The sequence below is a fragment of the Manacus vitellinus genome, unplaced genomic scaffold (assembly GCF_001715985.3).
Source record: "Manacus vitellinus isolate BGI_N305 unplaced genomic scaffold, ASM171598v3 scaffold_2_pilon, whole genome shotgun sequence".
Lineage (NCBI taxonomy): Eukaryota > Metazoa > Chordata > Aves > Passeriformes > Pipridae > Manacus > Manacus vitellinus.
Window position 1 is genome coordinate 26,117,119 of NW_021940208.1, and position 19,289 is coordinate 26,136,407.

Sequence of the window (19,289 nt, forward strand, 5' to 3'; positions counted from 1 at the left end):
ACTTATCTCGAAGATAGAAGTAGTAGTAGTAATAATAATAATAATAGTTAGCTTTAACACCTAATTAGGATGGTTTAAATATGATCTCTCTTGAAGGAAATACAATACACAATAATAAACTCTTAGGTGGTAGACCTAGATTTACATTTTTCTGCAGGATGCTTTTTTTGCATTGAGAAGTGTTGATTCCTTAGCACTCGAACTTTACATCGATGAATTTTTATTACATGTTTTTTCTAGGACCGCAGCTTGAAAACACTGCAATTCCATATTGTAATTATATTTTTGAATATAATCAGCATTAGGAAGACAATATGGTGTAAATATTTTATAGTTCTTTCCACCTCTGCCTTTTCCTACCAGAGTTATCTGGATACCAGTTCATCTTTGTTACATTTCATGATCTCCTACTTATTGCATTGGTCTCTGTGTGCCTGTATTTCCTCACATTTTGCTGTGCATTGCTCTTTATCTTGCTCTTCTATTATCTTTATTTATTCTCTCAGCTTACGTGTGCACTTCTGTCTTACTTTTTGCCCACTGTATCCCATCTTGTCTCCCTCAAAGTTTCTGTTTCAGTCCCAGTTGCCTGCCATTTATTTACTTCCTCTAGTCTGCCACAGGCAGATATACTTTAACACTTTTAGGAGTTCATTCTTCACCTTTTAGTTTCCTTTTCCTTCACATATGAGCATACTTGGCTCCTGCTCCCTGGATGTGACTTTCTATCCCGCACAACAGAAAGTAAAATCTGAGTTTGTTCAATCTATCTATCCATCTGTTTGCTGATCCATTGAAACTTCCACTACAGTACTCAAGCAAGGCTAAAGGAAAATTTTCTGAATAAAATCTATCAAAAAATTAGACTATATCTAATCTATATTTACTATGACTACTGTTTACTAGAAAATTTTCACACAACTGATCATGATTTGTTGCAATCACAATAATACACAAATAGGCATTACATCAAATAATAAGTGAATAGAAGTATACATCAGTGATCTTTCCATAGTTTGGAAAGTTATTCTTCTTTTAAGAAAGATGAGAATTTTTTAGGATCTATGGATTAACTCAGCATGTACAGCATACTTTTCTACAATCACTGTGATAGAACTGATTTTGAAAAACTATATACTATTCCCAACATGCATAACAGATTAAATAACGCAAGATAAGAACAATATATGAAATAAACTGTGCATACACTGGTGCAAAAACCAGATGATGAACACTTTTTTCTGTCTTGCTTCTTTACTTTCCTTGTAAATACTGAAAATTTCAGCAACTGGTCTTCTGATCTCAAAAGCCTGGCTAGATAGTATTAGTCAAACATTCAGATTCTAGGTCAAAAAATTTTTTTCTTCTGAGGAGACTGGTAGTGACATTTTTATTTTGAGTGTTTGCTTCTTCCTTTGGGAACTGCAGTCTGCTCTCAGGATTATCTGGACATTTTCACTCAAATTCCCTGCTATGGGATTTAATGCCTCGGAACACTGTCAATGCGACTTCATCTCTGCAAAACTTTTTCAGTTGTTGTTCTAAAGGTCTTAAGTTTATACATCCTTGCATGAGACTTGTGCTGTATGCTAAATAAAAGAAGTTGAGAAAGACATGGAGTTAATGTAAAGAATTTTCAGTGCTAAATTTTAGAGATTCACTTTACCTAACATTTGTGTTAGACATCTAAGTCTGAGCTGTTCACCTCAGGCTTCATTTATGGTTGTTGAAGACAACTATGCACTTGCAGAGGGTGGCTGCTTTGATCTAATTTGCTTGCCTTTAATAGAGTGAGATTAATCTCTCTTGGGAGACGCCTGTTTCTTTTCACTGATAATAACAGAAGCCCAAGATGACTAGCACAGCACTAGCCATTGAATTTTAAAGCACTGATGTTCAGGTAAACCAGTCCTACCTGACATTTCTTTTATGACTGTCTGCACTTTGATATAATAACTAGTCCTTACAATTCTGTAAGAGTAGGGTATGTTAAATGTCTTTGAAGTCTCACTCTTCTGATTGCTTTATTTTGCCATTTTAAAAAATAAGTAATTTTTTTAAAATGGTATAAAAATATAGTTGCAATCATGGAACTGTGGTGAGGTGACTCCTACAACTGGAGTGCTGCAAAGGGTGCCTAGAAACTTCTCAGAAGGGATAGGCAAGGAAGGAGAGGTGGTGAGGTAACCCTGTATGTTATGGAGTGTTTTGACTGTCTAGAGGTTGATGATAGTGATGATAGGGTTGTTTATGTGTCAGAATCAGGGGGAAGGTGACAAGGCAGATATTCTGGTAGCAGTCTGCTATGACCACCAAAACAGGATGAAAAGACAGACAAAATATTCTATAAACAGCTGGAAGAAGTCTCACAAGTTCTAGCCCTTGTTCCCATGGAGGATTTACTTATCATCAAGTCTGCTGGACTTATCAGATGTCTACTGGAAATACAGTACAGTGGAGGGGAAAGAGTCTAGGAGGTTCCTGGAGTGTGTGGAAGATAACTTCCTGATACGGTTGGTGAGAGATCCAACTAAGAAAGGCAACTGGATGTGTTGTTTGCAAACAAAAATTACACCAGAGGAGATATAAATTGGATATTAGGAAACATTTCTTCCTTGCAAGGGTCATCAAGCATTGCCACAGGCTGCCCAGGGAAGTGTCTGAGTCACCATCCTTGGAAATATTTTAAATATGTACAGATATCTCACTCAGGGACATGGTTTAGTGATGGGCTTGGCAGTTTATGGTTGTAATCAATGATCTTAAAGGTATTTTCAACCAAAATGATTCTATGATTCTATGTGGGGGGTTCTTTATTAACTCTTTTATTCTAGTTGTGTTTTGCAAACTGTACTTTTCTTTCACTTTAGACTGCTACTTTCTCACAGTTTGTGTACCACATTCCTGAACCTTCAGTTTAACCGTCTTTTAACCATCTTTTCAAGGTAATAGATTTTTAGCAAGAACATTCCTTTGGGATGTGCACCTGTGTAAAGGTCCAAGAACTACATGATCCCAGACTTGGGGGAAGAAACTGGAATGCTTTATTGAACACATGAAACACTATTTAAGGGTCTCGGGGGCAGAACATGCTAATGAGGTGGCCAAGTTATGCCAACTAGGGGATTCCACAATTGATTAGCATTTCTAGTAACAAGGATTACATATGGGGTAAAAATGGTTTTAACATTTCCCGCAACAAGAATTACAAGAGAAGGGAGAAAACAAAAAGGGCTTCTGCATGGACTGATAGCATTATCACACAGTCTTTCCATATCCTGCTGCCAGAGACAGGACAATCAACACAGATGAATATATCAGTGGATCTTGTCTGGTCCTTAGATGGTGGGATTTCCCCCAGCCCCTGTGGCCCAAGGCTTTTGGCTTAAGCCTAGCAGCTTTTTCTGCTGATATCCGAATTTTGGATTGCAACACACCTGAGTCAGAATAACAAGAGATATAGTAGACAAAACAAGATAGAAGGCTCAAGGCCCTTGGGGGCACTTGGGGGCCCTTGGGCTCAAGGGGCTCCAGTGGGGCAGTTCTGAGGGTGGTACGAGGCCAAAAGGGGTCTTAGAATTGTATGTCCCCATTAGACATGATAATTAGTAAAAGATATAAAAATGTAAGAATTCTGTATGTGAACGCGGGCCTTTGTACTCCATGGCCAGAAGGCCTTCGTTAAAAAAGCTATTCTCTACCTTATCTATACCTAACATTGTCTGGAGTTTTTTCTCCAGGATCTTTAGGCAACACTATATGGGAAGTTTATGTATCAGGTTGACACAAAAGTATTAAAATGCCTCAGTTTCTTCTAATAAATATATAACAGCAGAGTCACTGTGGAATTCAATGAATTACATCTTCCTATATTGTGCTTCTAGGTGGGATTGCAATGAAAGAGGACAAGAAAAATCCCTCTCCATTATCAGGGTAATTAGTTCTATAAATTCCTTTATGTCTTCAGTGAAGAAATGGGGTAATTACATTGTGAACTTTCATTTTCCTAAGGGGACACATTAATTTATGGGTACATGTAATATTTGTTTCAGCACAAGGTTTTCACATTCAGTACATGTACTTCATTATGTAGAAATATAGAAATATTCAAAGCACACGAGATTCTACATATAGCACAAAGTGTATTTTTTTTAATTTATGCAGTGTATTTTTAACAAATCTCTTGGATTCCGAACGTCATTAAGGACATTGTATGGCTTAAAAGAGAAAACCAAACTATTTTGGTTTATTCCTTGAGAGAAGAAAATATTCAATTTTTATATAGACATTAAAGTTCATAAAATATCATTCAAAGCAGTAGTATGGTGACAATTTAATTATTACAAAACACTATGGGTAGGATCATGGCCCATGTTTTATTAAATTTTATTTCATGGGGAAATATACTGTGGTAATTACTAACACAACTTTATCTATCTTTCTACTATTCAAAGAGTAATATCACCTCTGTTAAAGGTTAATAACATTATTATTAAACAATACATTAGGTTTTACTGAATAATTTGAGTGTTCTGAGGTAGATACTAGTCAGTCTGAACAGACTGTTTTCTTTTTTCTTCTTGTTACGCTCAAAATCTTGTAAATGGGCAAAAAAAAAAAGGGAAAGACATCTTTCAAATAAAGATGAGAATTTATTGTTGATGTCATTGAAATCTTACCAGTGCAATTCAAAAATAATCATTAGCATAGTTCTGATTATCACAGAAAAGAAAAAGTGAATAGCAATTTAGTTAAAATTATGTACACATCCCTTACATGCTCCTTTTTCTGATGTCGCACTTCATCCTCTCCCTGCTCCTTGGTGGTTTCATAATGGCAACAGTGGTGGGGGTGCTATGGTGATTCATCAGCAGCTGGAGTCCTTGGCTGTGAGGAATGTGATATTTGTGTTAATGGCTTCTTCCTCACTCTGAGGTCCTCTTTTGGTCCTTTATATATATACTGACACACATTTACACTTTTTTCTGTTTCTTCAATGATTTACAGTTCTATGTCGTATCAAAATTACTCCATATGCTTCCCTTGATGTATGTTATATAAATATGTCTTTCTTTTCTTATTGACAAAACTGGTTTTGCTCCAGTCTGTTTCTTTAAATGTCCATCACTGAGTTGTTCATAGTTGTTGAACCTCCAACATCAACCTGCATCCTATCCCTTAAAGACCCATTCCTGTACCCCTCTCTGACACATCCTAAGTTCCCACATCTCAAGGACAGTAGTGTAGCTCTATTCCTCTGGTCTATCATTATGTTACAGTCATAAGGCTCTGATCCTGACTAATAACTGCCTGATATATATTTAAAATTTAGTTTTTACCATACAAAGACAACAAAAGTAAAATAAATTAGGCATAGATATCTGTTGTCTGAGAGAAATAGTTGTTGCAGATAAACCAAATGAAACAAAACTGCAGGCAGGCCAAGACAACTTCAGATAGAGCAGATCTGACAAGCATCAGCCCTCAGGCCATGCAAACTCAGTACAGAGCTTATGGCCTATTACTAACAACAAAATATGCTATTACAGGTCTACGAAGTTACACCATTAAAGTTGGCAAATAACTCTTTGGGAAGCAAGTAAGGTGGTTTTATGTCTATGTACAGCGAAGCCAAGTCTGTTCAATGCAGAGTATCCTGTGCATGTGGTGTTAAGACTGATCATCGGATTTGGTGCACAGTGGCAGCTGGCTGTTAGTTTCAATCCAGATACCCGGACCCTAAAAGTCCCGTAACTTTCGGTGGTATTTGAGACAATGAGTGGTGAGGCTCTGAACACTAGGGGTCTTCCCTTGCAACAGACTCAAAATGCTATTTGAGTTCTACTCTTACTGAGTAACATGATGGGTTTCAAAAGAGTCTGAATATCACCCCAGTAGCAGTTGTAAGACTGAATAGACAATTCCCCCATCATTAAGTGCACACAGGTAAAACAGATGGGCAGTGGACCCAGGGACTTTCTTTAAGAGACAGCAGATTATTAGATTTTTCATCATGGAAATGAGTCAGTGGTGCACACATTTCTGGCTGTGTTTCTGCTTCCTAGCTCTTATTCATATAGCTCTTTCTATAGAAGTTCCCATACTGTCTTGCTCAGGGGAAGACATCTCAGCAGTGTATCTTCAAAGACAGTTTATTTCGCTATAAGGGTTAAGCGACTTGTAAGGGCAACACCATCTGTTTTTGCAGCAACGAGTTTTATTAAAATATATTATAATGCAAATGTCTCTAGCACTTACCTCAAGTAAGTAGGCAAAATTAACAATTTGTTGGCAGGAAAATACTGACCTTCTCTCAGGAGTTGGCTCTTATAGTAACTATTGGTTAGCACAAATTGCTGATCTTCTCGAATAGGTAGAACTGATTCCAGGGAAACCTCTTACTGAGAGCTAACTTGGGTATAGATCTAGAGTACACTGAAGCACTGCATGGTTATAGCCTACAGGCTTCTGTATGTATCCACACTGCATAACCACTGCATAGCCAACATACTACTATTGTCCTATAAGGCCAATGATTTGGTAGCAAACGTTTATATGCTTGTATACCTTGTTTCCTCCAGGACAGAATTGGCTGAATGAATTATATTTTTCTCTCTCCCTTTGAAGTAGTTTGAGATTATAGCTAATGTTATGCATACTCATAACTGTCCTACTTAGCCTTTTGCTGTTAGGTTACACATAGAAGAACCAAGGGTCAAGGTCAGTCCCTTTGAAACTGTTGTCACGTTGAAGTGGATAATTGCTACTAACCTTCTGAAAGACCTAAGAAATTGATGCGAAGTTTGAATGTTTCCCTATCTTGCATTGGTCCTGGCAAGAGTGGAGCCTCATATGAAACAGTATGTCACCTCCAAAATCTAACTGAGGCTTCTGACTTCTCAATGAGTGACGTGTTATCCATTCTAAAAGGAAGTGAAGACCATTACTGAAATTTATATACCCCGAGTTTCAGCCAGTGAGAACTTGCAGATCACACAGGTGCTTAGACACTTTTTTGTTTTCAGACCTACATTTCTATTTGAGTCTAGCCTGTAATATTTTTTAAGCAATTTTTGAGCCCAGACTAAACTTTCATGAGAATTTTTGAGGCAATGAGACATTTCTAAGCACTAATGAACTTGATTTTACTCCCTCTGATTTGTGACTACATATGAATAATTTAGCAATGACTAGTATACTCATGAACTATCATCAAACACTGAAAGTCTGAAGAAATTATACCAGAATGGAATTATCCAAGGCTATTATGACATGGATTCTCATTTCTAGTTAGAATATATTTTTATTCCTGTTCCTAGAGGTCTTCGTCTTCTTTTGAATTTTCAACCATCGGTCAGTAATCAGAAGGATAATCACATGATCAGGGAAATTGTTTTAATACTCAAATTCCAAATATAATATCTGATGTGTTATTAACTTTATGATGACAAAATAGTTTGCCTTTAACATTCTGTATATATGAAACCTGGTACGCATTCACAAAAAAAAAAAAATTAGAAATTGTGAATGAGTCCTATAACTGCAATTGCCAAGGTTTACAGTACCTCACTTTTGTCTCATTTATTCAAATTTGTTCTAATCAACAGAAATAGCTCTACTCATTTTCTTTCTCTCATAGAATTTTCCTTTGAGAAATAACACAAAAATCAAACACAACAGTGTGATTCAGAAGTGTGGGAGGCATCATCTCAGGAAATGGTCCATAGCTGTTAATCTTACTTGAACAATTTTAGACATTACTGTTATCAAGCTTTAGTCCAGAACTCTTTCTTATAGCTTGGGAGCATGGTGTTATAGATAGTCTAATTTTTCATTTGTTTGCTTATTTGGGGGGGGGGGAAGTTACAATGGAAAAGACAGAAAACCAAGTCTACATCTGTGTTCAAGTTAAGATTGATTGATTCTCCAGAGGTTCAAGCTAAATGTCATCTCAGTATGTCCCCCTCAGACACCATTTCAGGGCAATCTTTATATATATATATATGCCTTTTCCCACCTTTCCTTCTCATCTACTCTTCATTTCTCTTTTGACAAATAGAAGACAAAATAATTATATAGGTTTATCCAAACAATGTCTCTCTTAAAATATTATAAATGGATTCTACGGTAAAATTCATTCATATTTTATAAGAATTTCAGATTGGAATATCAAGAATATTAGAAGCCGAAACTATTTCCAGGAAAGTCCTGATTAGATGTGATAGTCAAAACAATCTGTAGAATTCTTATTGATTTCTGGGGGATAGCTTTCCTAAACTTCTGCAAACATTGTTTAGAAACTCTGAGTAAGATGGCCCTGAAATTATCACGAATAAAGATGAGTCTGAGCCTAGTTCATTAATTTCATCCATTGTCCTGAAAAATGTGGGAATCACTGATTTCTCAACTCATGTTGGGAATCAGAATATGAGTGGGGTAGTAATTACCACTGTTTGTACATTTACTATTATTAAACACAATACACATTGCAAAGATAGCAAATAGGAATATGAATGCAGTTTTGGGTTTCAGATCTTTTTTAGAATTATCCCCTCTTCCCAAGTCCATTTGCAGAAGAAACAATATATAATAACTGTATGTAAAACAATCTATACCTTCAGTTCATTAGTTTGCTATTACCAGATTGGTCAAAATTACTTTATAGGTGCTCTAAAAAAATTGGTCAACTGTATTTTGGAGAACATTGACACTCATGCAGGGTATTAAGATCAACTCAGGTATTCATTAAACCCTACAATGGAGAAATAAAAATATTTCCAGAAGCGTTTGACAAGTTTACTATTACAGTTATGGGTGAACAGAAATGTTTGTTAAAAAAAAGGAGTAAAATAACTGAGAAATTGCTGACAGTGGATATAACAACACGAAGAAAAGAAGATACTTAAATTACAGTTTAATTTGATATTACTTTCAGATACTTCAGAACATCTACCTATACCTTGAGTAGCCACACAGAAATCATAGCCTGATTTATGCTGATTTTCTGAAGTGTAGCTTGTGCAGTAAGTAAAAACCACCAGGTTTTTACTGTGTTTTTTAGAGTGATTACTAAGCAAATCCAGACAGACTGTATTTTAACTATTCAGGGCTAGACACACCAGAATGCTCAGGCACCTTTTGGACAAGGCCAGGGGTTACCTGTGGTAGTGTTGCACTGAAATCAAAAGTCATATATACGCTACTAAATAAAACTGTGTCAGGGAGCGTTCCTGAATATGGAACTTTGCTGTCTATTCTATTAACTTGCTAGAACATTCTCTTTTATGGTTAAGGATGTGCCAGCTAGTGCTCCTCAGAAAATTGCCAGTTAGTACAACCCGGAGACTGTTCTCAATAGACATTCTTGGAGGAGCCCTGGGGAAGTTTAATGTACAGAGGTAGCTATTCCACACCGGTTGGTGTCAGTCTCTAAGACTTTTCCTAGGTATATTTATCCTGTTCTTTAGCTTTCCTCATAAACTGCTGCTAAGATTTCCAAACAGAAAATCCATTTGTTTTCATGATAGCTGAGGAATTGAGGACTACTTGGGCAGCTGCCTTCCGAGAAAGGTATCATAAAGATCTGGGGCAGAATTATTCCAGACTGAAGTGAAAGCAGGGGAGAAGTTCAGAATCAAAAGTTTGGCTTTTGCACAGTAGCAGACAAGAACCTTTGTGTGTGTGCGTTCATGTGTCTGTGTGTCTGTGTGGTGTATGCGGTCTGTTTCTCCTCTGAAGTGGTACCACTTCTCTGAAGGAAGCTATGGGAACAAGTTAAAGTTTCTGGTGTTGAAACTACTATCCAAAAAGTTAAGTGGGAGCACAGCTACCAACTGCTTTGCAGGAGCTACCATGCACTGGATGGAAAGAAATTTCAGTAACTGATGGCTCCAAAATGTCAACAGTGTCCAGAAAGTAAACTGAATCTACTGCTGACAGTGATGTTTTCCATGGCTCCAGAAGCATTTGAGTTCTGCAACTTTCTGATTCCTGACTCAGGAATTATAGTTGATGGAGAGGCTGATGTTGTTTATACTGATTCTGGGAAAAGGGCACAAAAGAAGAAATGTATTTTAGAGGTACTGGGTCATCAGTTTGAAATCCAGTCTTGTAATTCCTTCAAGTACTGGCTGCTCTCAGTTCCTGCAGATGATGGGAAGAGGTACACTATAACTTTTAGTATTCCTAAAACAGTCCCATGATGACAATTTTCAATTTAATGATCTAGCTAATGACAATTTGCCCATTGTCAATCTCCAGAAATGTACACTTATGGTAAAGTAGATGTAACAGCTGGAATGACCTTTTTGATGTGCATACAATCTTAATCCACTTTAAACAACCAAGATCAGTCTCCCCTTAACAACTTCATAGGCTGACTAGCGTAGCTGCTCTGTCTCAATGATCCATGTTACAAAGAGATATGACAAAGTAAAAAAATCCAAAACATTGCCAGGTCATACAGCTTAACACTATGCTTCCTCACAGAGTGCACACACCAGAGGACAGAAGTGAAAGCTAGAGAAGGTCAAATATAAATATGTTAAGGCATAAATAATTTATGCTACCAAAACAAGAACATAATTAAGGTGACATTACATTTCTTCCAGCCAGGAGGCATCTTTGTGAAAAGGTAAACAGAAAGTCAGGTCAGTTTATCCATGGACAAAACTAACATGATCACTCATAAATATTTGCAAAAGGGTTTCCAAGATTGCTTATTGTGTTGTTTTTCTGATCGTCATATCAGGAAATTGCTAACAATATTGTAATAAAAGAATTTCATGTGGTTTACAGATCAGAGATTTGCTTGTCAATGGATATGAAGATCATTTCATATTTACCTTGATTATTTCTACAAAGTGTTCTGTTTATGTTGTATATTTATTGAGTTCTCTCCTATTAAAAATATTACATTTGAAATTGTTATTAAATCTAATTTTATTGTAATGAAACATCTACCTTGCACTGAATTTTGAAAAATAATTTAGTAAGTGGTAATAAGTGGACTTTTTCAATACCCTTTCTCTCAGCAATTTTGTCATTAAAACCAAATAGTTTTTCTTATAATTGATACTATAGATGTAATGTTTCATAAAATTCTGAACAAGGTGAAACTCAATAACCATAAGCACTAACAGAAGTCAATATGGTTGCTCCTGGTTACGCAGCTCATGAAACTCTTAGTAATGGATTGAGGGTCAAACTGGAAGAGCAAAATTAAAAGATTGACTATACAAACAAGTTTTGCTCTGTATTAGATACTGTTTTTTCTAAGAAAGAAATTACACCTTCTTGGTAGCAATATATTATGATGAAGGTGGTGAGACACCTCAGAGCACAGAGCTAGACCCAGAGCTCCAATTATGTCTCACTAGCGCAGAACGGAGAAGAATCACCTCCCTTGACTTACTGTCAACTCTCTTCCTAGGGATATTGTTGTCTCATGGTTAGCTTGTTGTCCTAAAGGACCCCAAGGTCCATCTCTGTTGACACTTCTCTCTTCTTTTTCTTTTGTCCCCAAGTCCTCTTTCCCATCCCTGTCTTCCTTTTGCTGCTGATAAACTTGTAGAAAACTTCCTTGTTGTCCTTCATTTCTATACAGGTTTCCACTCCAGATGGGCTTTGTCTTTCCTAACCTCACCCTGCTTTGTTTTGATGATGTATCTAAATTCCTCCTGGGCTAGGTGAACTTGCTTCCACCTCTTGTAGGCTTCCTCTTTATGTTTGAGTTTATTCTGGAGCTCTTTGTTCATCCATGCAGGCCTCTATTTGCCTTTATTGGATTTCCTGCTTATCAGGACAGCTTGCTCTTGAGCTTGGAGGAGGGAACTCTTTGAAAATTAACCAGCTCCAGTGAACCCCTCTTCAATCCAGGACTGTAACCCATGGCACTCTTCCAATCAGATGTCTGAACAGATTAAAGACTGTTGTCCTGAAGTCCAGGGTTATTGTGCTGCTTTTTGCTTAGTTTCCTTTTCTCATGATCCTGAACTCCGTGATCTCATCACTAAAGTCAAGGCTTCCCTTGACCATCATGCTCCTGACCAGTCCCTCATTATTTTTAAGTCCAGTAAAGCATATTCTCTTTTTCTTTCTTCAGTTGCCTCTGCCAGGAAGATGTAATCAACGCACTCTATGAAACCTCTCTGGTTACTTCTGCTCTGTGGTTCTTCCCTCCCAGTGGATATCAGCATGGTTAAGGTCTCCCATGAGGACCAGATTCTGTAAATGTAATGCTGCCTCCATTAGTTGGAAGGCACCTACAGTGACAATGCACACATTGATCTGATCTCTAATTTCAACCCTTTACTTCTCAGCTTGGTCAACACCTGTTCCTAGGCAGAGCTTCAGTGAGAACTCTCACTGCTTTCTGACAAAAAGGCAATTTCCTCTCCTCACTGTCCTACTCTGTCCTTCCTAAAGACTTGAGAAGGCATGCTGTCATGCTGACTTTGACAGAAAAGGTGCAAGAGCTTCCTCTATAATGTTGTCCAGTAGGCACTTCCTTGTTTACACATATATCCTTGGGATGGGCCATTTCAGCCCTGCATTGTTGGTTTTGAGGTATCTTTCGTTTTTCCTTTGCTATTCATCCCATTCCATTGTTTTCTCACTTTTAAATCACCTTTTTTTCTGACTTTTTAAAATTTTTTTCTCATTTTAAATAGATGGATTTCTTTTCCAGCTTACTCTAATCATGTCTTTGCAGCCACAGACTTGATAACTTAAGAAAAAAATATGATGACTCACATTTCTGACAAAAGTTTACTCCAGGTTAATTTAAATCATGTATTTACAGTCAATGTAGTAAAGAAATCAATGTTTCAATCACAATGGTTCAATCCACAGCATTTATTTCAAAATCTTATCTTACCTTCTATTTGAATAAAAGAATATAGTCCTGAAAACAAAACAAAACTGAAACCCCCCATAGTCTATTCACTTTTGATACATTACTCTGTATATCATCATAATTATAAATAATTATACTTTTATTTCTTGGATGTTTTATGGCTGTTAATTCTGTCAGAACTGGAGAAATACAAAGAACTTGCATAATTTTCAAGGGAGTATATCTCTGCTGAATATGAGTCATTTCTATTATCCACAGACAGTTTACAAAATTATGTCATTAATTGCACGTGCTGGTTTTGGCCAGAACAAAATTAATTTTCTCCATAGTAGCCAATGATGGGGCTATGCTTCAGATTTGTGCTGAAAACAGTGTTGGTAACACAGGGATGTTTTTATTACTGCTGAGCAGTGCTGACACAGGGTCAAGGCCTTTTCTGCCTCTCACCTCACCTCGCCAGCAAGGAGGTTGAGCACGCACAAGGAGCTGGGAGGCGACACAGCCAGGGCAGCTGATCCCCACTGGCCAAAGGGATATCTCATACCGTATAGCATCATACTGAGAATATAAAGCTGAGGGAAAAAGGAAGGAGGGGATGTTCAGAGCGATGGTGTTTGCTGTCCCAAGTCACTGTTCTGTATGATGGAGCCTTGCTTTCTTGTAAGTGGCCTGATGATGGGAAGTGATGAATGGATTCCTTCTTTCTTTGCTTCTGTGGGTGGCTTTTGCTTCACCTACTGAACTGTGTTTATCTCAATCTACAAGTTTTCTCACTTTTAATCTTCTGATTCTCTCCCCCATCCCACCAGGGGTGAGTGTACGAGCAGTTGTGTGGGCCTTAATTGCTGGCAGTGGTTAAACCACAACACACCACAGGAGTCCGGAAGCCTTTCACTGTATCCAAAGGCCTGAATAATTCAGAATTCTTGCTATCCTTTTGGGAACCTGGTTGTTTCTAACAGAGGCAGTATATAATAAAGCAATGTTTTGGCTAGCTATGTTTTTTCTATCTGTTAAAATTATCAGTTATTTGTACTTTGCTTATAAAAAAATAATTTCACTCATACTTTTAAAAAGAGCATCAAAGACACTTTGCTACAACCTAAGGAAAATGCACTCTCTTTAATGAAGGGAAAATGCATTTCCTGATCATTGGCTTTTCCAAAAAACTCAGTATGACAATTTGATGACTACCGGATTTAGTGGAGCTTTAGCTATGACCACTTCTTTGGAGCTGAAGTTGCATAGAAGCTATTTTATTGATTATAGATTCATACCACATTTAAATAATAAAATCAAGGAGTTCACAGGAAAGCCTGTTACTTACCTGAAGATGAGCTGTATAAAAGAGCAAGGTTAACACTTCCTTTACAAATCTTCCAAAGTAATTTAAATTTACTTTTAAATTGCAAGTAAAAAGAGTTTTATACCTACGAGAGATAATCAGGAAATCAATTCAGTTTTACATGGTCCTGAAAGCCCAAGTGTTTCATTTGTGGATTCCAGTGAAGTTCTGTCATTCCAAATGAGAGATGTTAGTGAATTTCAGTAAGGAATGCACCTCAATTTGATTTGTTGTGATGTAGAAGAGAATTAAAAGACAAATTGTTACATTGTAACTCATAGGAAAACCTGAGAGTTATTTTTAAAAATATTTTTATAAGGAAATATTTAATGTTATAATTTTTTTATCACTTGACTTCACATAACAATGTAGAATAAATATGTAGTAATCAATTTAGAAGGAAATGTTAAAAAGTATAATTTTCATTCAAAATATAATAAGCAGAATTAAATAAAAAAAAAATGATGTTTGTTCATAGCTTTGCCTAATCATTTCAGATCTGTATTATGAGGAGACAGTTTTTGGTGCCATTTAAAATGAATCTTTAAGACACATCTAATACCATTTATTAAAAAATGATATAGAAGTAATGAGTAAGAAAATTACTTTCACGTAAATTGCCAGGGACAAACAGATGAAGAAAATATTAGCTTATTGTGTGAGAAAAAGCTTTAAGTTTCCATGATTGCTGGAAGTTGTGCAAATTACTAAAGGAACTGAAGCTACTGACTGTTGAAAGCATCCTTTTTAATAGTAGCTAAATTCTGTTAAGATGGGTTATGGGTTTTGATTCTTTCTTCTTATAAACTGCATGATATTTGAGTTCCCAATACATGGCATTAGTCCCAGGCTTCCATATGGGACTGATATCAATTCAAAATCAAATCTGTGTTTGCCTCTGATCTGTGCCTTTGAAATGGCTGTCATTTTAACTTCTTTCTTAGTAAAGATGAAGAATAAAAGCAACTAATATCCAGGTATTTTGTTACACTTGTATCTGAACATTTCCTCATTTTCTATTTTCCCAAAATGTGAGGGAGAATTTATCTCCAGAAAATATGACAGGTGGTTGTAAGGAAAATGCTGAAACTTTCCAGATTATTCTGTAGGTTTGATTTTATTCAGTTCATGGGATTTTTATTTAAGCAAAGAATTGCAGTTTATTTTAAACAATTAAGCTGCTGTGTATCTTGTTTCCTAGATAACAAGACAAAGGAAAAACATTGCACTGCATTCAGAAATTTAGTTCCTGAAGCATGTGTAGGCAATTTGAGGCTAACCAAGGTTGGATGAGAATTTGTGTGTCAGATAATAATTATTCATGAGAACAATTTCAATGGTGTCCTAAATTTGCTTAATCAATGGGATGAAACTACTTAAACCTGTTATCTGAAAACTGATTTAAAATGGATCATTTCCAAACACAAATAGATCTACAGATAAACTGTAGGATGTTCATATTGTCATAGCAAAAGTCTACAGTGTCAGCAGAGGTCTTCAGATTATCCACCTCAAGGTACTTAAGAATCTTACTAGATCTGGTTGGTTTATGTACATATATATTATTAAAACTATATTAAACACTCTTTTGGTATCATTTCAAAGAAGGAATTCATACAATTCATTGCCTAAGAGATGTTCTCTTTCCAAACTAAGATACACTAAGTAAAAGAGTAAATTATAAAGGAAAAGGTATTATTTTCTCACAGTCATTTTTCAAAACAAAACAAAACAAAATAAAAACACACCACAAAGCAAATTATGCACTTTAAAAAAAATTATCTGGATGAACTTAACCTCATTTGTTATTGGTAATGAATTATTTTCTTAAGTGGTAGCTTTTTCTTTCTCAATGTATTTAAACAGATATAGGTACAGTAATGTGTGATTAGCAAGAGTCTTATTTCACACAGTACTTAGACTATCTACAAGGGGATATTTTGCTTTTCTTTTCCATTCCATACATTGTTAAAACAACAAGGAAAATATATGTGGCTAGTGAGTATCAAATAAAGTCTCTGAAGACTTTTTTCAGTCTGGATGTAAAACTGGCAATACCTCACACGAATTCTATTATATTTTTATGGGCTTTTTTAATTATATCTTCACATATAATTTTGTGCTAGTTAAACATCAATTTAATGCCAGGTGATATTTTATTAGCATGCAAAAAATGTTTAATATTTAAATTGCGGGACTGTTATAATCAAGAGGTAATATATATTGTTTATTTAGTTACCAAAAAATAAAAGGAAAAGAAAAAAGGCATATTACTTAGCCTACTTTGTGTGTTCATCTCAACCACGTGGTACCTTTAAATACTGAGTATTGGGTAGCATACTGCATGCTACACATCACAGTACTAATATTTTAGTCTCATATCATTTATTTTCTAATGAATTTCATGTTGTCTTCTGTGGCTTGTCCCAGTATAAATGTAGTATTTCTTTTTGTGGTCTGGGATTTGGATCCTATGAAACCATGTAGGGAAAACACACCCTTGGATCTTTTTTGTAATGAGACCCTATGAGCTGATTTTCTAGTAGGGAATATGCTATACAGGAAATTACCTAAGTCATTCAGTAAGAAATGTCTTAGGAAAGATATATCCCTGTAAAAGTCCATTCATCTCTGAACTACAAAATATTTTTCTTTTTTTTCTCTAACCCATTCAGGATTGAATAAAGTACATGTGATTCTACTTATGCAAGTTCACATGCATAAGATAGTACATAGATATTCAGGTATCTCAGGATTTTGACAAGTTTATAAATACAATGTTCTAAGTAAGTTCTTTGGTGACAACAGATGGGCATAAAAACTTGCAGACTTCTAAGCCGCTAGCTGACTGTTCACTAGATTGCTCAGTTTGTATTTCAGATCTCAGCTTAGTTATGTAGGAGCCTTGCTAGCTCTTTGGATTTCATCCTTATCTACTAACATCCCTAGCTACTAACTTTTTGATAAACAACTTTTTTTGCTACCAGCTTACCAATGTAAATGGCATCCCTACTTTAAAAGCCTAAACATAATAATGTGTGACTCTAAGTCTAGCACCTTAAATTATGATTGAGATTTTTTGTGATGTTAATCATTAGCTCGAGGGTTCTGCCTCTCTCTTGACTACTAATTTTCTACTCTAGAGTTTAATGCCTAATTTATGAGTATCTAAAGACAAGTGGCATGTTTCTAGTTTCCTATCTGGTAATGGGTTAGCAGTTAAAATGATTTATCCACTTTGGAGGTAAAAAGAAAAGGAAATGATCTTTTTAGGAACTACCAAATACCTATTTTCTCTTTCTTCTATCAGTATTTCCTATCAGACAGTTATATTCAGTTGAAGTCTAGAGCTTGACATTTAACAGAAAAGTTGCAGTTGGGCACAAATTGAATATTGCTATTGTAGTTTATGTGTAGGATTTGCAAAACTGTTCAATCCTTGCCTGATTTATGTCTGATGTCTCATTTTATACCTATAAAACTGAACAGGTTTCACAAGAAACAGAATATACTTTGTAACTAATGTCTCTAATATTTCTGTACCTATTCTTGAGGAAATGAATTATAAAACAAGAGCTGGTTATTAACACAGAATCATTACCATATATTTTCATTTTACTGGAGAACAGATTATGCCTTTTACGTTGGGAGAAACATTTTGGTGTCAATAAAATCCCATTATCTTTTCTCTCATATGATGCTACAGGTTTAAAATCTCAAGAAGAAAAGTGTGGAAAAAAAAAAGATAAAACTGTAGACTTCTTTCAAGAAAACCTGGGTTTGAAAGTGAGAACAAATTTTAGAAAATTTTCCTTTAAGAGTACGTGTGTTAGAATGTTCAATATTGATATTTATGAGGAACTTACTACCTGAAATATTCATTAGAAATAAGTGTAAATATAACCTAGATAATATAATCAATTTTTAGATCTTCCTACAGAAAAAGGAGGTGTGATAAAGAGCCTCTTGATAGTTCCTGAAATTCTGGAAGTTCTGTAGTTTCTTTATGGGTTTAACAATTTACAGGGTGGGGAGGGGAAGGTCCTTGTTCTGTCTTGTCTTGTCACAGTATATATGTATATACTAATTATTTTTAATGGAAAATGTAAAAAGTGGAGGTAAATTATCTTATTTTTTTCAGATAAAAAGCACACGTAAAGTCTATATAATGTAACTGTGAGTTTGGATGTAGGCTTCAACAAAGCTTCAAGTTAATTGGCCTTAAGGTCTTATATAAAATAACTTCATAATAAAACCTGAATTTCTAACACTAACAATACTAGGACTACTACTAAGAATAATAATAAATGAAACAGCATTAGAAGAGCATGCTTGCAAAAGGTAATGATGTGTAACTGAATGAACACCAGCAGAGGAAGTGAAACTGTTGCTTGTGTAAATGCTGCAAGATTGGTCCTCAGAAAATGTCTCCAAATAACTTATTTCTTGGAATAAATTTTCAATTTTCTACTTTAACTTTTTTTTTTTTAAGGAAGAAAAGTGAAGAAGTCAAAATCTTTTGTATTTGACATTCACACAGGTCTCGGAGCCTTGAAATTTTATGATGGTCATAGTTCTATTCTAAGGTATTCTCTGGTGGCTCTCTATGTATACACTGAATATTGGTTTCAGGATTAGAACTGGATTTGGAAACAAAGAGTTTCTCTGAAGACATTGCTTTCTGGTGTGGCATGCAGATTCTTCTTCAGGGTCTTATTTCTGTGGACATTTGCGAGAAATTTGAAAATCTTTTTGAAGGAGGATATTGTTTATATAAAGACCAACACTGTTGATCATAAACTAATTCTGTTATTCTTACCAAGGTTTTGGTAGATGTTTGACAGCATTTTCCAAGTACTTAATTTTCAATTAATTAAATAGAAATCAAATGTCCTCCAATTTCTGTAAGTACCTATATACATCTGTCTGTATAATTAAATATTCAGAGATTTTGGAGAACAGTGACAAATGGGATAAATGATAACCAGTCATGGTAAATAGACATAAGGTTTGAAGAAGAACAGATAGCTTTGAAATTCCCAACAGTCAAAATTAAAAAGGTCACTTTTGTTTGACCCAAACTTAACA